Here is a 24,461-nt window from a genome sequence, read left to right on the forward strand (position 1 = left end):
GGGCCCCGATGCAAGAAACCATGAAGGGCCCCCCTGTACTCCAGCCAGGGCCCTTCCCTCCGAGTCCGGCGGTGGAACTCCATTGCGTGGTCACAAGCATGACCTTTGTGAGCCCTGTAGTTCCACCACTGGTATCAGTAGTTTTTTTTTATTATTTTTTTTAAATTTTTAGGTGCCCCATTGGGGGATTGTCCCTAGGCAGGATGGGGTCCCCGTCCCCAGAAGAGATGAGGTCCTTTTCTCCAGGGCAGATTAAGTTACTGCTCCCAGGTGAGAAGGGGTCCCTGTCCCCAGGGGAGGTGGGGGTCCCTGTCCCCACATGAGAAGGGGTCCCTGTCCCCAGGGGGAGATGGAGGGGGTATGTAATGGTGTGTGGGGGATGGGGTCCTCTCACTCACCAGGACCAAGCTGCAGGCCGCGCACTCATCCATGTTGGCCTTGGCTCCATCCAGTGTGCTGGATGGGCGATCAGCATATCTCCCAGAAAGACCTTTCATCATCTGTGTATGACGGGGGAGGAGGGGGGCTGGCAGACAAGCCTGCAGTGTCCTCCAGAGAGCCGGCTCTCATAGGGCTGCACTGCATGCAGTGCAGTGTGGGCCGGAATTGGGGGGGCGGGACTCTGGCTGGGGAGAACAGACTGACTGGCAATGCATGGAGCAGGAGAGGGGTACTCTGAGGAGCCGGCCGAGGACACAGGTCATGTGGGGAATGCACAACTAAAGAGCAGCCAGTGCAATAGTCCAGCATGGAGCTCTGCTAGTCACCCTCCACCTCCAGCCACCCGTGTGCATGGTGCACTGGTACCCCTAGCTGCCTATGCTGCTGCTGGCCATATGTAGAGGGGGCTGCATGGGCCCCCTGCATCACAGGGCCCAGTTGCGGTCGCGACTGCTGCACCCCCTATAGTTACGCCCCTGCTTGGAGGGGACTGAATGCGAGTCTCTTGCCTTGTGATTATGGGCCCTCGCATTTGGGGGAACGGTGCTCTTTGTGAGCTGTATGCCTGGGGACCCCTGAGGTGGTGTTACTTGGATTCAGGTCCGTGCCCCCCCCCCCCCCCCCAAGACACACAGACTCTGCATATGTAAATGCCATGTTAGCAATAGACTAAATCACACTATTGGGACAGAAACTCTTAGATGCTAATATCATCACCTCCAGCCACCTGTCTGTCTTGTATAATGTTGTGTAAATGAGTCTAGTCTGAGTATTGAGTATTCACACATTGTTGTTTGTGCTAATTAACCCTGTGTTTATGATTATGGTAATGTTTATTGAATAGTCAATCAGTGAGCTAGGAGACAAAGTCTTACCCTGAAAAGTCTTATCTCGCAGACAACTAGCCTGGGTCAATGATTAGATAATTAGCTCATGCTAATTAGGTTAGGTTTTAGTCATTTACTGGACTATAAATACTTGTCTTTTTGGTTCTAATAAAGCAGTCCATGTTGAGCAGCTAAGCAAGTGTCGTCTTGTTTTGGGCTTGTAAGCAGTTGGAATATCTGATTGTAGTCAGATTGGAGGAAGCGGGATATACTGACGGAGGCACTCAATTGGAGTGTGGGTTTGGATCCGTCACATTGGTGGCAAGCGGTGGGTTGCTTCCTGCAGTCTGGGACATCCAAACCTCCACTGGGATCCAAGATCAGGATAGCAGACTTCAGTCACCCCAGCGGAGATATGGACCTGGCATCAGAGTTCCCGGGGCTGCTGTGGATCGTCCTTTCAGCATACACCAGGACTGTGTCTGAGGATGAATACCTGGAGCTCAGGCAGCGGATTCGGGTGTAACTCTGGATTGGAGCCCTCCAGCTCGCTGGTATAAAACAGGGCAAGTGCTTTCCAACCCAAGAGCAATGGGCCAGTGACCAACGGGCATTGCGGATGACATTCCTGGGAGAGCGGCCCCAGGAGCAATGGGTGACTGAGTTGGACAGGCTGGTCCAGCAGGAGATAGAGCTGGACAATCATTATCGGGCTCTGCAATGGCACGCAGAACAGGGATATTTAGGGGAGACAACAGAATGCTCTCCGGAGGGATATGACTTTGGAGGCCCTGGATTGCTGTGGGAGAGCCTTACAGATCGTTTTGTGTTTGGTGATGAAGGGGAACCTACCCTTGAGGACCTGCGAGAATATAGAGAGGCTATGCTCGGTCTTGCAGGGGTCTCAGAGCTTAAACCTGATCTGGACCATTTGTTAAGGAAGGAACAGCATCTGGAAAGGGCAAACAGGAAACTGCTAGAACACGTTCAGCAGCATGCCAGAGAATTGGCAGTGGAAACTCCGGAGATTGTCCTCCCCAAACCTGAAGTTCTGACAACAGGGCAGAGTTCTAACTTCCGCCCAGCACCCACAGTGGCTTTGGCCTTCTTGGGAGAAGAGATAGTCGGCCTTTCTCCCACAACACTGACAAGGATATGTTATTTTCTGCCAGCAGCATCTATGGAGTTACAACAAACTTCTCCAGCTGAGGATCTGGTAACTGAACAGAGGGTCCAAGACCTCTGTCCCACACTTTTAGCAATTCCAGAGACTGGGGATTTAATAGAAGTTTCTGTAGAGGAGGAACCACCTTGCAAACCCCCAGCAGAAGTGCTGGCAACCGGCCAGAGGGTCCAAGACCGCTGCCCCACACCTGCCGCAATTCGGGAGACCCAGGGTGAGGAGGTGGCAGTCTATCATGAGCTGCAGATCAGGATCCAAGGAGAGAATGCAGTCGTCACCTCACAACTGCAGCTTGATCTGTTGTCGGTGGATGGGCCTCCACTGTGGTCTCCACTAACAGAACACCAGCAGAAGTGCTGGCAACCGGGCAGAGTGCTACCAACCTCTGCCCAGCACCAGCAACAACTTTGGAGTTCCAGGGAGCTGGGGCAGTGAGGCTCTCTCCCCAACCGTTAGCTGGAGCACATGATGTAAGGAAGCTCCTACACCCAGCTGAACTGCTGGCAATGGAATAGAGCGCTCCTGGCCTCTGCCCACAACAAACAGTGGACAGATTTCCTGTAAAGGTGGATGGGACTTCAGTCTCCACCTGTATAACCCAGGGATTCTGGGCAGTAGGCCCAGATGCCCAACAGTATGACGGACTGACCCCAACCACCCTGTCTTTTCTCCTGCGGCTAAAGGGACTCCAGGGGGAAGGACCGGTCCACACCTCTCCCCAGCGTCAGGCATGTTCTCTGAGAGAGGCAGAGGTTGGCTGGGTAAGTAATGCTCTGTTTGTGACACTTTATCTGGGGTACTGTGTGGATACCAGCATTAGAGGACTGGAACCCCTGACTAACTTCGGAGTCAGCCCGTCTGGGGTCTCCTCCTGTGTTAGTCTCCTGCCGAAAGGGGAGAAATGTTACAGACCTAGCTGGGACCGAGGCTTTTGGAGGGGACTGAATGCGAGCCTCTTGCCTTGTGATTATGGGCCCTCGCATTTGGGGGAACGGTGCTCTTTGTGAGCTGTATGCCTGGGGACCCCTGAGGTGGTGTTACTTGGATTCAGGTCCGTGCCCCCCCCCCCCCAAGACACACAGACTCTGGATATGTAAATGCAATGTTAGCAATAGACTAAATCACACTATTGGGACACAAACTCTTAGCCCTTGTACACACGGTCGGAGAATCCGTCGGAATGTGTCCTATCGGACCGTGTCGTCGGATAATCCGACTGTGTGTGGTCTGCATCGACTGATTCCATCGGAATATCCATCGGACCCAATTTTCCAACATGTTGGAAATATTTCCCGACCAACTAGTTCGATTGGACATACTCCGATCATGTGTAGAGAATTTTGATTGGACCAAGTGCCACGCATGCTCAGATCAAATTCCTACATCAAAGCTATTGGCTACTAGCCTGAATGTAGTCCCATCGTAACGAAATTACGTCATCACGTTCTGAATGATCGGATTTTTCGACAACTTAGTCCGACCGTGTGTATGCAACAGTTTCGGACAAAATCCGACGGGCAAAATCCGACGGATTTGGTTGTGGAAATCTCTGACCCGTGTGTACAGGTGCTTAGATGCTAATATCATCACCTCCAGCCATCCTGACTGTCTTGTATAATGTAAATGAGTCTAGTCTGAGTATTGAGTATTCACACATCGTTGTTTGTGCTAATTAACCCTGTGTTTATGTTTATGGTAATGTTTATTGAATAGTCAATCGGTGAGCTAGGAGACGTACCCTGAAAAATCCTATCTCGCAGACAACTAGTCTGGGTCAATGATTAGATAATTAGCTCATGCTAATTATGTTAGGTTTTAGTCTTCTACTGGATTATAAATACTTGTCTTTTTGGTTCTAATAAAGCAGTCCATGTTGTGCAGCTAAGCAAGTGTCGTCTTGTTTTGGGCTTGTAAGCAGTTGGAATATCTGATTGTAGTCAGATTGGAGGAAGCGGGATATACTGACGGAGGCACTCAATCGGAGTGTGGGATCGGATCCGTCACACTTATTATGTTGTGGGTCTGCTACACACACACCTTTTTTTTGTTGCTAATGTATATAGTGCATTTAAAATAAAATATAACTGAGCTACCAGAGATTCAAAACACAATACAAGCAGCCAACATTAACAATAATACAATTGCATAAAACATAAAAACCAAAAAAATGTAGAGCTTTAAAGTAAAAAACACCTCGTGGAGAGAAGTGTTATTATAACACACAAAAAATAGAAAATGTAATAGATAGCGTAGCCAAGCTACACCAAATAAAGGCAAGTGCACTTAATGTAACTACCGTATATACTCGAGTATAGGTCAACCCGAATATAAGCCGAGGCCCCCAATTTACCACAAAAAAACTGGGAAACTTATTGACTCGTGTATAAGCTGAGGGTGAGACATCCCTGTGTCCATCCCTGTGTCCCATCCATCCCTGCCTACCTGAGCCAATCTGCAGCCTCTGTGTGCCATGTTCTCCTCGTCTGACAGACGGCGGCCATTCCACTGTTCAAAAGCCGCGCCTCCCTGTCTGTGATAGGCGGAACACTCAATTTCCCAGCAGTCAGTGTTCCGCCTATCACGGCCATCCTCTCATCCTCGTCCGTAGTATGAGAATGAGCGGATGTCCGTGATAGGCGGAACACTGACTGCTGGGAAATTGAGTGTTCCGCCTATCAGACAGGGAGGCGCGGCTTTTGAATAGTGTAATGGCCGCCGTCTGTCTGCTCGACATGCTGATCGGGTAGACAGACGGCGGTGACTCGAGTATAAGCCGAGGGGGGCACTTTCAGCCTCAAATAAAAAGAGGCTGAAAATCTCGGCTTATACTCGAGTATATACGGTACACAAGTGTGAAAAAGTCTTTGTGACTCGTGACATAAAAAAAAAAAAACAGAAAAAGTTCAAATAATGGATGTACCAAGTGGCCTGGGACTATACCAAGACCCTACATAAGAAAAAACAATAGTCTCTATAATCCTAGATGATCACTTCACGGTAGAGAGTAGCCAGGATCTGTTGCAATGCCACACGTCAAAATACCCCAGAGGTGAAGACAGTAAAGAGACCAGCAGCTGGATATCACCCTTCATACAGATACCACGTTATAAACAAGAAAGGTAATGGATACGCTTACCCGAAGGTGTGGACCCACATACCTTAGTGGTGAGTAATTCAGACATCAAATTGCGATAGACAGCAATTCCTCCATCCAGGTGATGTAAACCTCAGCTATGCCAATACACCATCCAATCTCGGGGTATCCAATCCGGGAAGTTTTTTGGCTTCCGGCAGTGTGGGAAGGGCTGCAACCTGCTGGAAGCCGAAAAACGTCCCGGATTGGATACCCCGAGATTGGATGGTGTATTGGCATAGCTGAGGTTTACATCAGCTGGATGGAGGAATTGCTGTCTATCGCAATTTGATGTCTGAATTACTCACCACTAAGGTATGTGGGTCCACACCTTCGGGTAAGTGTATCCATTACCTTTCCTGTTTATAACGTGGTATCTGTATGAAGGGTGACATCCAGCTGCCGGTCTCTTTACTGTCTTCACCTCTGGGGTATTTTGACGTGTGGCATTGCAACAGATCCTGGCTACTCTCTACCGTGAAGTGATCATCTAGGATTATAGAGACTATTGTTTTTTCTTATGTAGGGTCTTGGTATAGTCTCAGGCCACTTGGTACATCCATTATTTGAACTTTTTTTGTTTTTTCATGTCACGAGTCACAAAGACTTTTTCACACTTGTGTAGTTATATTAAGTGCACTTGCCTTTATTTGGTGTAGCTTGGCTACGCCATCTATTACATTTATATTTTTTGTGTGTTATAATAACACTTCTCTCCACGAGGTGTTTTTTACTTTAAAGCGCTACATTTTTTTGGTTTTTATGTAGTGCATTACTGACAAAAATATTGCTCATTTTCAGCACCATGGCAGAAATATGCGGGGTCGGGAAAATGGCGTGATTGGGGAAATGTAAACATCACTGTGGGTGTTATTTACTAAAGGCACATCCACTATGCACTACAAGTGCACTGCAAAAGTGCACCTGAAACTGCACTTGGAGTGCAAAGTGGATTTGCCTTTAGTAAATAACACCCATTGCCACAGAAAACAACAACTTTACTACAAATACTGCTTTTGCGCATTGAAAAAGGAAGCCACACATTGTTGATAATTTCACTTTTTAATCAAAGCACATTCACATGTGCGTTTAGAAAAGGGTTTTACAACAAACCAACACATTTGGTGTATAGAAAACATTATTTTTGGTAACATTTTTTGCAACTTGGCGTTTTTGTGTAAACAGGCATGTATCACAGCGTAACATACAGAACACAGGAACTTACAAAGTTCAACTTGGAAAAGTGAAGACAATATCAGACATGAGTAGGTACAAACTGGGCTGATATTGCCTTCATCACATGGGGTGTCACACCTGGAAAAACCAAATTTGGAAGATGCACACACATTGAGAATACAAAAGTGGCCATTTTCCTCCTGATCCCATGCCTAATGTCAACATGTGCTATCTCCCATCATGGGGTATCAATGTACATGTTTTGGGGGTGCAACCCCTTCATCTCAGCCACTTTCCACAAAACATGTACATTGATCCCCCATGATGGGAGATAGTACATGTTGACACACTGTGTGCATCTTCCTTATTTGGCTTTTTCGAAAATACAAAAGTTGTTTTTTCAAAAAGATAAAATAAAATCTAGCTAGTTTGGGGTGTTTCAGACTCCCCAAAACATCAATGATGTTCTTAATTTTCTGTTGAACATCATTGATGTTTTTCTGTATATTTTCTAAATCGCGATTGCACCCCATTATCTCCCCAATCAGGATCTGGGCACTTTCACTGGTAAAATGTGATTCTTCTTCCACATCACCTAAAAAAATAAAAATAAACACACCATGTATTATAAATATGCTGACATACATTGATTAGCTTACCGTAAGCTGTGGTCTCCGACACTCACCTGTTGTGGTGACAATTTGTCCAACTTCAACGATCTCTCCTTCCTCCTCCTTCTCTGCTTCTGGTTTTGGAATTTCCCCTTTGGGAGGTGTGGGGTCCCTGGTGTCCTCAGACGTCCCGAGTCTTCTCTCCCCTATGAGAATGTAAAAAAGGAATACTTAGCACACAGAGGGCAGAAATAGGAATATGAAACATTGCTTGGAAGTGTGGTACAATTGTGTTTTTTGGCCGCGTTCAAAGGTGAGAACATTATTTTGGACACTTTCTAAAGCAGGAATACTTACCTGCAGTGTGAAGAAATGTAGTGAAGTGTAATTTGGGAAAACATCGTTTTGGAGTGGGCTAACGAACGATGTTTATTACGAACGAATGAACCCATGAACTTGAAAGTGGCCATTTTAAACTGTACAACATTAAATCAAAGCACATGGAGCATGTATGCAAACAATAATAATGATATGAACACACGACAACTACTTACTTTTTTGAAGAACACGCTTGATCCTTCTGTACTGATCGTACTCCCTCAGTTTCAGGTCTGACCAGCGTTGATTCTTGGATCGGCGTACCCCAAAATTCTTCTGAAGACTCTTCACAACTTTAGTCATGATCTTGGCCTTTCTGATATTTGGGTTTGGGTAAGGTCCATACTTCCTATCATAGTGGGTGCTCTTGAATATGTCCACCATCTCTAACATCTCAACAAAAGTCATATTTGAGGCCTTAAATCTTCTCTTCCTGGATCGGGACGTTTCAGGCTCCGGGCTTTCCTCACCCTCCTCCTCGTTCGTGGAACTATGATTGCGCACCTGCGTTGTCTCCGCCATTTGCTCTCCCCACTGCGCCAAAAGAGAAGGGGCAGGGAATAGTCTAGAAAGAACGTCAGGGGCGGGCGGAATTTCACGCATGCGCACTGTATATAAAAAGCAACACGCGTGTGTCGTCCGTACGATCTGTGAATAGAGGGAGAAGCTGAGGCGACGAACGTGCAAACGAAGGTACAATTTTTAACTTGATACATCACTAGCCTATACTGCTTCTAGATTGAGGCCTGCATTAGTCGAGTTTAGCCTTTTAGTGTTTGTCTTGTGTGGTGTCTTGCAGAGATTATGGATGGGTTTAATGACCACAGTTTCCTCCCTCTGTTCATCGATAAGTACAGGGAGCTGCCCTGTCTGTGGCAAGCTACGCACCCACATTACAGTAACAGACTAAAGAGGCAGGTAGCGATGGAGAAACTGGTTGAGTTTGTGAAGCCGGTGGTCCCCAGGGCAGACATCAACTATTTAAAAGTGAAAATTGGTGGCCTCAAGAGTACATATCTGAGGGAGCGGAGGAAGGTGCTGGACTCCATGCAAACTGGAGCTGCAGCAGATGACGTTTATGTCCCCAGGCTGTGGTATTATAAAAGGATGCAGTTTCTGTCAGACCAGGCTGATGTCAGGGAATCGCGCTCTACCCTTCCTTCCACGCGTCCTATGCTACATTCCACACCCGCTGAGTCTTCCGACGTCCAACCTGGGCCTTCCACTCAGGAAGAACTGGAGGAGCCCAGCTTGAGCCAGGTATAGTATTGTTCTACATATTTTGGGAGTAAAAATGAATGATGTTAACTTGATTTTTGCTCACTAATTGCTGATTTTAGAAAGCGTTTCACATATCAATAGACAGTAGTGGCCAAAACCTTTGGGACAAGAATGAAAAATGCTGGGCTCAGAATGATATTCTTTTCTATTTGTTAACAATTTGCAAAAGTCTTGAGCTGAAAATTGTGTGCGTGTTTGATGAACAAAAAACTAAAACTATGTCCCTTTTTCATACACAGGAAGACCTCAGCCAGGAGGAGGGTGTGGAATGCAGTAGCCAGGAGGTGGCTGTGGAAAGTGGCAGCCAGGAGGAGGCAGGGGCCTGACTGAATCACAGGTCCTTCCCCTCCGCCTTCCACACCAAAGGGCCAGAAAGGGGGTATTGTGGAGGAGTTGGCTCTGAAGCTGATCGGGGAGGCTTCTGCGGCCCTCAAAGCCACCCCCACCTATCAAGGGGCCTTTGCCGCCTTGGCTGCGTGCAAACTCCAGCAAATGGAGGAGGGGCAAAAGATCTTGTGTGAGGAGCTAATTATACACACCCTCAACAAGGGGCTTTTGGGCCAAATCATACAAGCAACACACTTGTGTGATTTGGCCCATGCCCCTCCTCCTCCTCCTCCTCCTCCTTCGGCCATACCTCCAGCACCACAGCCACAGCCTGGAAGGAAGCATGGAAGGAAGACCAGAGAGTGATGACCTGGGTTCAGTTTGGTCTGACAGAAGATGCAGCCTCTTGTAGTACCACAGTCTGGGAACATAGATGTCATCTGCTGCTGTTCCGGGTTTTTTGGACTTCAGGACCAGACTTCTCTCCCTCAGACATGTATTCCTCAGGCCACCAAGTTTTGCATTTAAATAGTTGATGTGTGCCTTGGGGGCCAAAGTCTTCGCTAATCTCCCCAGTTTCTCCAGCGCTGCCTCCCTCTTTATTTGTTACAGACACCTAAATAAAAGTTTTTTTTTGGTTGAAGAAATACTTGCGTATGTGTTTTACTTCAAAAAAGACAGTTTGTGAGTAGGCAGGTACATTTCAAAAATACAAAGTCAAACGAATAACAAGTGGCACCAACACCAAACAACCTCCTGTAGATTAAAAAAGAAATTAAAAAGATAATAATGGTGTTGTGGTAAGTTGACACACAAAACACACCCAAAAAAATGCAAAGATGAGCAAACTGTCCAAAAAGGATTGATTCAAAAAACCAACCACAAAATAAAATAAAAAAATGATTGGGGAGATGTGCCAAATTAAAATATTGTATTGCTGAAATGAGTAAAAAGAATAAAGAAATAAGTTTGGGAGAAGTGTGTGAATATGAGCATCAAAACAACTTCATTCTTGCAGCATTGTAAAGAAAAAGAGAATGCGCTGCATGAAAGAATTTTTAACATTGCAGCGTGACGAATGTGCTATATCGGTTACGAGCAGTAGTTTTACCTGAGCGAGCGCTTCCGTCTCTGAATTTTATTGTGAGCATGCGTGGCACCTTGTCCGTCGGACTAGGCTACACATGATCGGACAAAGTCCGATCAGATCATGTTGTGGGAACATTTTATAGCCCAGCTGGAAAACTTGGTCCGTTGGATACTCCGACGGAATCAGTCCAATGGAGCCCACACATGGCCGGATTATCCGACAACACGGTCCTATCGGACATTGTCCATCGGAATGTCCGACTGTGTGTACAAGGGCTTAAAGCAAACCCATCTCTCCTCCACATTCTTTGTTTCTAAGATTTTATCACAATTTATGCCTTCTAGCAAGGTTTGTAGCTTAGGGAAGTTGGCTCTTTTGAAATTCAGTGTCTTTGTATTCCCCTTATGTTTCCTATTTGTGTGGTTTATACAGAAGCCAATTGACCTGTGATCATTGTTACCTAATTTGCCCCGTATTTCCACATCTGTGATCAGGTCTGTATTGTTGGTAATCAGTAGATCCAGTAACACTTTATTTCTAGTTGGTGCGTCTACCATCTGACCCATAAAATATTCCTGCAAGACGTTTAGGAACTGGCGAACCTTAAGCCGCGTACACACGGGCGGACTGTCTGGCCAACTTAGTTCGTCAGACAATCCGACAGACAGTCCGTCATACTTTTGAATGAACGGACTTGACCACACACGATGAACAAACAGTCCGCTGAAAGCTTGCGCGATGACGTGTACAGCACGTGCGACGGGACTAGAAATAGGACGTCCAATACACAGCAATGCAACCTTCCGCCGTGTAAATCCTTTCTGAGCATGCGCCATACTTAGTCCGTCCAACTAGCCTACTCACGAGCGGACTGTCCGCTGAAACCAAAGTTGGACGGACTGTATTACGGAAATTCCGAAATACTTAGTCCGCCAGACTGTCCGCTGAAAAAGTCCACTGAAGCCCACACACGAGCAGATTGTCCGCTGAAATGTGTTTCAGCGGACTAAGTTGGACAGACAGTCCGCCCGTGTGTACGCGGCCTTAGATGAATGCGCAGTTCCCTTCACCCAGTCTATGTCTGGATAACTAAAATCCCATTATGATAACACTTCCCATCCTTGCTGCTAATCCAAATTGTGATAGGAGATTTGTCTTGTCAGAACTGATAGCCTGCCAACTACTGCCATATAAACTGGTGGACTCGGAGGCCTTTTGAAAATTTGTGGCCATTGGAACAACACAATGGAAGGTCCCAGGAAGGAAGTATCTCTCAGAGAAGAGCATCCCAGAGCTATATGGCCATGTTCAGCGGCAAGTGAATGTATCTCTGGCACACAGTGTTGGTGCCAAGATACATCTGACCACAGACACGTGGTCTAGCAAACACGGGCAGGGAAGGTATATTACTTTTACTGCCCACTGGGTGAACCTTCTGACGGCCGTCAAGCATGTAACCCGTGGCACCCGTGTAGATTTGGTTTTACCGCTACGGATTACATGCAGGCCTGACTCTTCTTCTCCTCCTCCTCTCTCTCCTCCTCGGCTGACTGCTCCTTTTCCGCTGCTAGCGTCTCTTCCGCTTTGCCGCCCAAGCTCTCCAGAACCTATTCGACATGCCAGGTGAGGCGTTGCCATGCCGTGCTGCGTCTGTTGTGCCTGGAAGCCAAGAGCCACACTGGCCCGGCACTCCTTTCAGCTTTGCGTTCACAGGCAGATCAGTGGCTAACACCGTTCAATTTGACAGTTGGTAAAGTGGTGTGTGACAACAGTGCCAATATGCTTAGCGCATTGAAACATGGCAAAATCACGCACGTGCCATGCATGGCACACGTCTTAAACTTGGTTGTGCAGCGATTCGTTGTCAAATACCCTGGGGTCCAGGACATCTTGCGGCAGGCAAGGAAAATCTAGGGCCATTTCAGAAGATCTTACACGGCCATGGCTCGCCTTTGCTGACATTCAGCGGTGAGAAGATCAGGTTGTTCTAAAAGCTAGAGTTGTTCTTTAATTTGTTCTTTACTTGTTTTTCAGAAATTAGTGTTTGATGCAATATGGGAGTAGTTACAGAATCCGCCCCCCATCCGCCCCATGGGTCACATCGACCTGATCACTTGTGTAACCAAGTATTACCTTATATGGAAATCGTATGATAACTGTTATCTTGCTGACCTGTCTTTATTTGTGTATAAATACGGCTGAATAAAAAATTTTGGCACGGGCATGAGGCTCAGAGCTAATATACAGAGAACGGTCTCTCTCTGTGTTTTATTTCTAAGATAAGAGCATAATAATTAGGAAAAAGCAATATAAACTCATTAATGTGACCCATTGATAGTCACGCCTAACATTTCTGGCGCCCGGACAGAGACCACCAATCGAGACTACAAGAGGTGGACGAATGAGGCTGACGGAACGAAAGGATTAGGCATTCCGGGAACCACAGATAAAAACCTGTGCAGGTAAGAAAAAGCTTTATTTTTCTTATATATATTCTGTGCTCCCCTGATTTGTGCCTATCCGTTCTGTCATTTACGGTTCTCCAGGTAAAATACCAGCCTCTGTAGTGGTGAGTCTAGAATTACTGTATATTTGGTTTATATTGCTGGAATTATTTGTTGATTGTTGTTTGTCTGTCTTGTTGAAAAAGTGAATGAGCCTTGTCAAGGTTGGTATGAATTGAAAGGATATCATCCCAATGAGCAACGGAATGCACCCTTACCTCGCAAGAGTACTTTGGGGGTCTGACGCTTAAGTTTGATATTCAATTTAATTCATAAACCATAAGGCGGGTTGAGAGTATAAGCCCTGTCTGCTCCATAAAACAGGGATAAGGCCCCTTTCACACGGGCGGCTGTTCTGCCGCTGTTAAAAACATGTTTTGTTATTTTGAAATTCAGAGAATCCTGGCACAGCGTTCACTTGCAGTTGTACATTGCGTTTAGCTGCGTTTAGCTGCGTTTAGCTGCGTCTGCGTTTAGCTGCGTTTGGAAAATTCTTGCCATTTCTGATGTGCTTCCTATTGTTTTTCTTTCCTTGTTGCCGCTGCTATCTGCAGGAGAAATAGTACACTGCGATTACCTGCGGTTATGTGCTTATAGCTGCGCTACATCGCACCTGGACGCATACAATTCTATTTTTTCTATTCGCACCGAACCGCATGTAACGAAATCGCGGCTAAACGCTGTGTGTGAATGGGGCCATAGGAAAGCATTGTGTGCTTTTAGCTGCGGTAGAAAACTAGAAAATCCGCAGCTAAAAGCACCATTCTATCCGTCCGTGTGAAAGGGGCCTATGAGTGTACGAGAGGGGTACCCCAGGTACGGGGGGGGGAATAAGGTCTCCACAAAGTCCGGAGATCTAGTCAGATACCTGGCCACCAAAAGGAATGCTTGTATATGTTGTAGCCGTCAGTCTGGTCATAATATTTGTCAGTTGGCTAGCATATAAAGTAATTCGATTTCAGAAATCTCATCCAGGAGAGGTTTTTAGCATTCTAGCACCCTAGGGGGGGAGGCAACGAGGAGCTGTTGTAGTAGAAGTATACAGTGTCCCACACGCTACCTAGGCACGGACTGTTAGAATGGGCCAGAAGTGTACAAAACCCCGTCAAGAAACTGTGGTGCATTACACTGTACCACAGATAATTAAGAACATTTATGGGAAGGATGAAGCTCGAGATATTGGGAAGGTTCTCCGTAAATTTAAAGTAAAAGGAGCAGCAGGCTTAGACCCAGATGTATGGAGTGAAATAAGGAGGGACAGACAAGGAGAGGTGTTGGAGAAACAATGGGTGTATCAGGTCCAATGTTTAATTAAGGCCTCGAATAGGGCAAAAGAGGAAGGATGGAAATATGATCCCGATTTTAATGGTTGGGATATGAAAGATAGAAGAAAGGAAAATGATAAGACTCCGATCACCCTTAAAGCGGGCATCCCACCCCCATATAGGGATACAGGAAATAGGCCACAAAAAGTATATCCTACCCTTGAGGGAAGAGGGTGGGTTTGTCAGGTCTGTGGAGCACAAAACGTAGAATGGGCAATAGAATGTATGCATTGTGGGGCACAAAAACCTCATCCAGAAACTGTAGCCCCCGTACGTACTGATACACGCATTGTGCAGGTAAATAATCCGGAATTTGGACAAGCAGCCCATCCAAACGCCCCACCTACTGTCACCCGTAGAATGCAGATCAGGACATGGGCACCATGGTCAGCAGACACCCTTATGGCACTGATACAGAACGCCCCAGATCCTGTAGCAAAACCAGCTGCTTTCTGTAGATTTGTGACACAGCTGATGAATACGCATGAAGCAACCTGGCAGGACGGAGAGGACTTATGTAGACATAAAATGACTTTGACATTATTCAACCAATTTATGAATGAGATAGGTCCATATCGGCCGCAGCCAGGACAAGCTGATGCGGATGGTAACCTGCAGGGAGTGCATGTCAGACACCTAGATTCCAGAGCCCTTTTTATTGCTAGATTAGAAGCTTTCTGTCAGGCAAAACAACAGGAGAGGGGGTCCATATCACCCATGAAAAAAATGCCAGGACAGACCGTATCAGAATTTTACTTAAACATGGAAAGTATGATGGCAGATGAAGGACTAGATTTGGCCCTACCAGTCACGATCCGAGCTTTCAATAGACAATTTATGGAAGGCTTAATTCCACAAATAAGTGAGAGGTTGAAGGCCTGTACTCCGAAATGGAGGGCAATTAGGGATAGAGGGGCGTTACTACAGAAGGTGCAAGGCATAGAGGCGGATTTGGCAGAAGCCAAAGGGAGAAGACAGCATGTAATTAATGTAGTTACAGGTCCACAAGAACAAAATAGGAGCTCCTCCCGCAAGCCCCTCACTTGTTATTATTGTAACAAGGTTGGTCACATTAAACGAAACTGTAGGAAGAGAATGAGGGATGAGGAGGAGTAGGGATCAGATCAGGGACAGACGCAATGACGATAATAGGGGACAAAGAGATGGTCCGAGGGCATGACTCGCTCCTGTCTTAGGGAAATCACATACAAAAATGTTACACATCCCAATACAAATAGGCAATAAAAAAATCTCATGTTTAGTGGACAGTGGAGCTTCGCGTAGCCTGCTTTCAGACTCGGTGATACGGCCCGGCCAGGAGTCCACTGAAACAGTATTAATAACTGGATATGATGGCATTTTAGCCGACGCCCCGCTGACAAAACCCCTAAAAGTTAAAATAGGGAACCACATGTTCCTTTCACGCTTTCTGGTATCTAGAGGAGCCCCCACTAATTTGCTAGGAGCTGACATTTTGCAGAAAATAGGAGCTAACATTACCTATCACCCAGATGGAACTGTCACCTTAGCTATAGGGGATGATCAAGAACACATGGAGATGTGTAATCTGATACAATACCTAGAGGAGGAATCGGAACTATCCGGTCCATCTCCTTCAGACTTAGATCAGATTTTGTCGTCCCTTCCAGAAGGACTATGGGAGAAACATCCAGCTGATGTTGGACTTTTGCCCATACCTCCAGTTACCCTACAGCTGGTTCCAGAAGCAGTGCTTCCTCAACAAAAACAGTATCCACTCAGTGCACCCCAAGAAGCGGCCATAGAAATGCAAGTCCAATCCTTGTTGAAAAGTGGAGCGCTAAAAGAGGTAAAATCACCGGCGAATACTCCTTTGTACCCGGTTAAAAAGAAATCAGTAGCCGGTAGTCCGGTTAAGTACAGAATGGTCCAAGACCTTAGAGCGGTCAATAAAATACTAGCCCCGATGACACCTTTAGTACCCAATCCACATACTGTCACAAATACCATCAACCAGTATGTACTTTACGGTTATAGATTTGGCCAATGCTTTCTTTTCCGTCCCACGTGCGGAAGAGTGCCAACCATGGTTTGCATTCTCCCTCAAAAATAGACAACTAACCTGGACATGCCTACCTCAGGGTATGGCGCATTCACCTACCTTGTATTCGCAGGCATTGCAAACGGTACTGGGGGAATGGGTACCACCTGATTCCTGTGTATTGTTACAATATGTGGATGATTTATTGTTATGCTGCCCTGACAAGGAAACTTGTTTAGATACCACCCTTGCACTGTTGCGATTTTTGGCAGAAAAAGGTTGTAAGGTTAACAGGACAAAGTTACAAGTATGTCAGAAAAAGGTTGTTTTCTTAGGACATTGTATATCACAAGGTATAAGACATCTCACTGAGGAAAGGATTCAAGTGATAAAGGGAATGTTACCCCCACGAAATTTCAAACAATTGCGTATGTTTTTAGGTATGGTGTCATATTGTAGACAATGGATACCACACGCTAGCTCTTTGATGCAGCCATTATACGATTGTTTGAAAATTGTGCCATATATGCTTACGGAAGTAGCTTATGAGTCGTTTGTCACTCTGAAAAAGTTGTTGATTTCTGCACCGGCTATCGGTATACCAGATTACACCAAGACATTTCATCTGTACATTGCTGAGATCACTGGACACGCCACAGGGGTTTTGACACAGTTACATATAAAACAAAGGCCCGTTGGATACTTCTCAGCAGCACTAGATCCTGTGTCCAGAGGTTCACCGTCCTGTGTACGGGCGGTAGCTGCAGTGTCAATTATCATAGATAAGTCATCAGAAATTGTTCTAGACAATCCAGTTGTAGTGCACACCACACACGATATACATGCAATCTTGTCTCAGGTACAGCCCAAACATATTTCCATGGCTCGACAACTAAGGTTACAGTGTACTTTACACTTGCCTCCAAATGTCACTTTTCAGCGCTGTACAACTTTAAATTTGGCCACCTTTTTGCCTCTTCAGTCACCAGATTTGGCAAGGGGGAATAATGGAGCTAATAAGGAAGGTAATGAGGAAACTGACACTCTTTTGTTTCAGGAGATAGATGAACACGATTGTTTTCAGCTCATGGAACAAGAGACAATGGGGTTCCCACATGTTACAGATACACCAATTTTAAATGCTGAGCACACCTTGTATATAGATGGTAGTAGGTTTGCTGATGACAAGGGTAAATATCACACAGGATATGCTGTAGTAACTGACACACAGGTAATTGAAGCACGGTCCTTACCAGTCCACATGTCCGCACAAGAAGCGGAATTAACAGCTTTGGAAAAGGCCCTAGAATACTTAGAAGGACAAGAAGGGAATATTTACACTGACTCTGCCTACGCTTATGGTGTAGCGCACGATTATGGCCATATATGGAAGGCTAGAGGTTACCTAACAGCAGCAGGTACACCTGTAAAACATGGAGAAGGGATTAAGAGAGTCCTGAACAATCTTCAAAAGGTTAAACGAGTGGCCATCATGAAGATAGCGGCACACACGAGCGCAAAAACAATTGAGGCAAAAGGAAATGCATTTGCAGATTCAAATGCAAAACAGGCAGCTCTAGGGGAAGGAGGCCCTGAGACCTTAGCAGCAATAGAGGTAAGTATCCCAGACCCAACATGGCAGCAGCTGAGCAAATTACAGGAACAAGCAGGGGAGAGGGAGAAGGATAGGTGGGTCAGGATGGGAGCTGCACCAGGCCTTGACAATGTATGGAGGGAAGGGGGCAAAGTATGCCTACCTGCCTCTCTATATCCAGCAATGGCAGCGGCAGTTCACCTACCCACACACGTCAGTTCCAATTCTATGTATAGGATTGTGAACCAAGGATGGCTCGCCCCTGGATTCAGTAGTACTGCGAGAAACTACTGTGCAGCCTGCCAAATCTGTCTCCTGAATAACCCAGGGCAGAAAGTAAAAACCCCACGAAAACACCAGGTCCGGGCCCAATACCCCTTCCAGAGACTGCAAATTGATTATATACAAATGCCTAAGAGCGGCCCTTTTGAATTTGTTCTCGTGTGCATCGGCTTATTTTCAGGCTGCCCGGAAAGTTATGCGCTGAAATCAGCTACCGCAAAAGCCACAGCCAAGAAACTGATCACTGAGCTAATACCTAGGTTCGGTCTTCCTGAAACCGTAGAATCAGATAGGGGGACACACTTTACAGGAGAAATCATGCAGAATGTAATGGCTATGTTAGGGATTCAACAGAGTTTTCACACCCCTTACCACCCACAGAGTTCAGGATCAGTAGAAAGAGTAAATGGGACAATAAAGCTAAAAATACAAAAAGCCATGCAAGAGTTAAATAAACCATGGCCTGAGTGCCTACCCTTAGCTTTGTTCTCCATAAGGTACACCCCGACAGGGAAAACAGGGTTATCTCCGTATGAAATACTTTTTGGGAGTGCACCCATACGAGGTTTATACTTTCCCCAGAGTATGCAATTGCAATGTGATAGTTTGACTGCATATGTGATACAATTACAACAACGTCTAACTAAGATCCACAAAAGTGTGTATTCTTCTCTTCCAGACCCTAACTCAATAGCAGGAACACACACACTGCAACCAGGAGATTATGTATATGTAAAGAAACACACCAGGAAAACCCTAGAACCCCGTTTTGAAGGACCATTCCAAGTATTGTTAACCACTCCTACTTCAGTGAAATTGGAGGGAAAACCCACCTGGATACACGCCTCACATTGCAAGAAGGAACCTGGGAAAACAACATTATGAGATGCCTACTTGTCTACAGTTTGTTTAAGCTTGCTATTTTACAGTTATATGCCTGGACTCCTGGTATTAATGTGACTGAATTTTACGACACAGCAGGGATACTTTGGGTTGTAGATGATCAAAAGGTAGCCAATGATTCAGGGTATGCCATGGATGAATATATCACGGTAGGGAATTTCACGGTTGAGGGACACAAAGGACCATTGCACATAGATCAAAATATAGTATGGATAAGAGCAGAACCACCGGCAGAAATAAATATAACATTCCAGCTAAACACAAGCATGGGATGGCCTTTTAATAACACTAAGAAGCATAGATGTCATCAGTTAGGACCCTCACATACATGGAAACAGGCACAGAAATGAATTTGGGAACAGATGTATAACGTTCTGGTAACAATATCCGAGGGAGGGAGCATGTCAACTGACATGTTCACCCTAACAGATATTGTAGCAATTAATCAGTCCAGTACTTTTCTCTGTGCCTCCTGGTGGAGAGAGGAAAGAATAGATGGGTGGTATTGGAATGCACAGTCCTATGGGTTTAATATACAGATCAGGGAGGAAGTGGCCCCTGTATTTGAGTCGTCCATGCTATCACCGATACCTAGCACTTGTATCAATGTGTCAGTATCACAACAGAAAACCAAGATTAAATTTAACATAACCTTTCCAGAAACACCAAAATGTAGATACAAACGTGCCTGGTATGACACTGTATTGGGATTAGCAGGCACTGGAATGGGGGTCTTGAACTCAGTAGAAATAGAAGAGATGAATAACAGATGGAGACATGCAGGAGGACATGTAGCTGATAGCTTGATGATTACAAGTAAGGCCGCGTACACACGGGCGGACTGTTCGCCCAACTTTCTCCGCTGAACAGTGTTTCGGCGGACAGTCCGCTCGTGTGTGGGCGTTCAGCAGACAGTTTCAGCGGACAGTTTGACGAACAAAGTTTTTCGGAAATTCCGAAAAACTGTCCGCTGAAACTTTGTTTGAGCGAACAGTCCGCCCGTGTGTAGGCTTGTTCGACAAACTAAGTTCCGCGCATGCTCAGAAAGGATTTACACGTCGGAAAGTTGCATTGCAGTGTATTGGACGTCGAATTTTTCGATCCGTCGTACGTGTCGAAACGTCATCGCGCACGGTTTCAGCAAACTGTTCGTTCGTCGTGTGTGGCCATGTCCGTCCATGCTATTTTGAGCGGACTGTTTGCCGAAACTGTTTGACGGACAAAGTTGGGCGAACAGTCCCCGCGTGTGTACGCGGCCTAAGTGGTTACCGACCACCTTTGAGACTCAACTCCAGGAAATACCCCTGTTACGATATATAGGTGAATTAAAAAATCATACGGTAATAACAGATAACATATTGTAGAATCAGAGTCAACAGTTCATAAATTTCACCCAGTGTTCCCTAGATACCTTATCATATCATATACAGATAAACAGAGCTAGAGTGGAGTTGCAGTTAGGAAATTATCATACTTGGATGAAATATTTTAAAGGGTTGAATGATGGTGGCATATGGTTCGAGGTAAAAGGGAACGAGATAGAATGTGAACAAAGGTGGTGTACGGGCAAGTTTGAGGCCTATAAAACAGAAGAGATAGTGAAAATGTGTAAAATGGTGGTAATGCCTCTTATTATAAAAAATGAATTTTGGTATCCTGAAATATATGGGAAATATGTGGACAATAAGAATAGAACACACGACCTTAGTTTATGTGAAAAGACAAATAAAGGAATAGTATGTGGGAGAAGTTCCCCTGTATATGAACCTTGTCTGCTGAAACATCAGACTAGTATATGTAAGTTTCAGAGGTCACCTGTTAATGAAAGTAATAGATTCATCGAAATAGGACCTCAACCTATATGTATAATCACAAATAATAGTAACACCATGATAGCATTGAATAGATCTGCCCCTTTCTCGGGATGTGTTAAAGGCATAAAAATATTAAAATGGGGTAATGATACATATCTTTTTGAACCAGATGCAGAAAAGATATTTTCTTCTGTCTATCAAATATCTAATCTTACCGATACTACACCCTTCATCATTTCCCTAGACCCACTAAGGCAGATCCTGGAACAGTCAGAGCTGCTCAGACAATACATAGAAACTCTAGAACACACTTTACAAAATAATCTTATATCTGCAGTAATAGACAAAGGCAGACTTGTGCATTTATCTTCACAGATACAACAGGATACTTCTCCACATTGCTATGATATTTTTAATGGTATGTCTTCCACGGCAACTAGCATATTCAATTGGTTATTTAGTCCTATGCTAATTGTAATTTCTTTACTAGTAGTACTCACAATTTTAAATATATGTGTATATAGGAAAATTCAAAAGAAGGTAAAGCGGATAGAGAGAAGGTACTAAACTGTTAGATTGACATCACCCTTCTCCCACAAACTCCTCTTCAGAATTTAAGATGTTGGTAATACCTGGGGGGATGGGAGCCATTCCCCTCTGACAACCCGCGGTCAGGGAGAGTACCCTGGGGAAAAACTAACTAGAACTTGTTCATGAGGACCCAGGGGGAGAGAGAGGGGTGATGTCAAAGGGGGAACTGAGAAGATCAGGTTGTTCTAAAAACTAGAGTTGTTCTTTACTTGTTTTTCAGAAATTAATGTTTGATGCAATATGGGAGTAGTTACGGCATCCGCCCCCCATCCGCCCCCATGGGTCACATCAACCTGATCACTTGTGTAACCAAGTATTACCTTATATGGAAATCGTATGATAACTGTTATCTTGCTGACCTGTCTTTATTTGTATATAAATACGGCTGAATAAAGGCCCCAAATTTTGGCACGGGCATCATTGCTCAGAGCTGATATACAGAGAATGGTTTCTGTGTCTTATTTCTAAGATAAGAGCATAATAATTAGGAAACAGCAATATAAACTCATTAATGTGACCCATTGATAGTCACACCTAACAATGATATCCCATGACCAACTACATCTAGTAAGTACCACCTTCATAGGTCAGATTACATGGTCTGATCATGCGCCTATTTCCCTTACTTACACCCTCCCTGAGAGACCTTCACCCAGATCCCTATTTTGGCATCTGAACGAGAGCCTCCTTCAAATACCTGAAGTATTAGCAGATGTGACCAAAGAGCTAGAACATTACTTCCAGGAGAATGTCACGCAAGACTGTGACCCGGGGGTGATATGGGAACCCCACAAATATGTTCTCCGAGGGGTTCTCATGAAACACGGGGCCCGCATCAAAATTAAATGAAATGAGCAACTCACCAGCTTACTTTCCAACTTAGCCTCAGTAGAAGCAAAACACAAACATGCTCCCTCACAGACCTTAGAGACAGAGCTGAGGACACTACGCTCACAAATAATGGACTTACTACATTATAAAGCCAAGGTGGCACTACAATTCTGTCGCAGGATGTCTTATGAGTCGGGTGACAAGTGTGGGAAAAGCTTAGCCAGATCCGTCAAAGAAATAAAATCCACGTCCTACATTCCCCAGATAACCTGCCCCAACAGCCAGAAAGCCACAAACCCAACGCAAATCTCAAAGGGGTTTGGCGACTTCTACTCCTACCTTTACAACTTACTGAGCTCTGGTTCTAGACAGGAGGACATAGAAAAGTACATCAAAGACTCCCAACTTTCATCACTCCCCACACAGACCCAAGAACTACTAGATGAGCTGATTACTTTAGAGGATCTACAAGTAGCAGTAGGTTCCATGAAATTGGGCAAAGACCCGGGCCTAAACGGATAAACTGCCCAATACTACAAGACCTTTCTCCCAATCCTAGGCCCGCATATGGTGACATTTTTTAATGCATTATGGTCAGATGTCAATTTTCCCAGAGACACCTTGAGAGCCCACATATCCCTGATCCATAAGGAGGGGAAGGACCCAGGCTTATGCGGGAGTAACAGCCCCATCTCTCTTTTGAATGCGGACCTGAAGTTGTCTACAAACATTTTAGCCACAAAACTATCACAACACCTCCAGGCTCTAATACACCTAGACCAGGTCGGATTCATACCCACCAAGAGGCGAGGGATAATACCATTAAGGTACTCAACCTCTTTCACATAGCAAATACCACCAAATTCCCTAGTATATTTGTGAGCACCGATGCTGAAAAAGCCTTCGAACTTCATGCTTTCAGTTCTCCGACACATTGGGAGAACACATTGGGATAGGAGATAGGATGATGAAGAGGATAGGCAAAGTGACGGATCTGATTGAGTGCTTCCGTCAGTATATCCTGCTTCCTCCAATCTGCCTATCAGAGAGATATTCTCATAGCTGCATTGAATACAAGTCTAGCCGAAAATAGCTTGTAGAATCGTGAATTCTTTATTGGACAGAATACAGACTTTCAAACACATTTTACACAAGGGGGTAGTTAACGAGGTAGAGCTGCTCATGGATTCTCCCCCCTCCCCTATAGCAACAACTTAAAATACAATTACACAATTAACATGTTAATTAACCCAGCACTTAAGACAGCCTAGGTGACCAGACAGTCCGTCTCCGGAGGTCAATGTAATCAGCTCCTTCAAGGATTGTGTATTCAGAATTAACAACCTAAGAATAGTCTTTGCATATATCCTGGGAGATACTGGGGATAAATATTACTTACTTACATTTTAAGTAATCCAAGATATATTTTCGCACTCACCCTGTATCAGGATGGCACAGGGTGACTTAGACATAAGAGTTGTATGGGGAGCTGAAACATGGGTTTCCCAACCTTTCCAAGGGATTCTGGGTTCCATGTGACCTCCCGTCACAGGCAACAAATACTCAAACCCCTCAGCCCAGGTAAAAGCGTACGGGGTACTCTTGGCCCCTTTCTCCATCCGTAATGGAACCAGACAGGGATGCCCCCTGTCCCCCCTCCTCTTCGCTTTATCTCTAGAACCATTTCTTTGTACAATATTCAATTTTTTCCAACAGATTTTGCCTGAAACTTGTGTTGCATACACACGGTCGCACAAAGTTGTCAGAAAATCCGATCATTCTGAACGAAGTGACGTCAAACTAGTACGTCGGGACTATAAACGGGCCAGTAGCCAACAGCTTTAGTCTTTTAGTTTATTCTAGGCATGCGTGGCACTTTGTCCGTCTGAATTGTCTACACACGATCTGAATTTATGCGATCAGATTTTGTTGTCGGAAAATTTTAGATCCTGCTCTCAAACTTTCTGCATCGGAAAATCCGACGGAAAAAGTCAGATGGAGCCCACACACGGTCGGATTTTCCGACAACATGATTGATTCGACAACATGATCCGATCGACCGACCGCGTGTAATGGGGCATAAGACTAAATCCAGACATAACAGGACTTCAACTGGATAGCTTACATTGTAAGATATCAGCATACGCTGA

The sequence above is a fragment of the Lithobates pipiens genome, unplaced genomic scaffold (assembly GCF_037356315.1).
Source record: "Lithobates pipiens isolate NorthernLeopardFrog02 unplaced genomic scaffold, aLitPip1_a1.2 Scaffold_19, whole genome shotgun sequence".
NCBI lineage: Eukaryota > Metazoa > Chordata > Amphibia > Anura > Ranidae > Lithobates > Lithobates pipiens.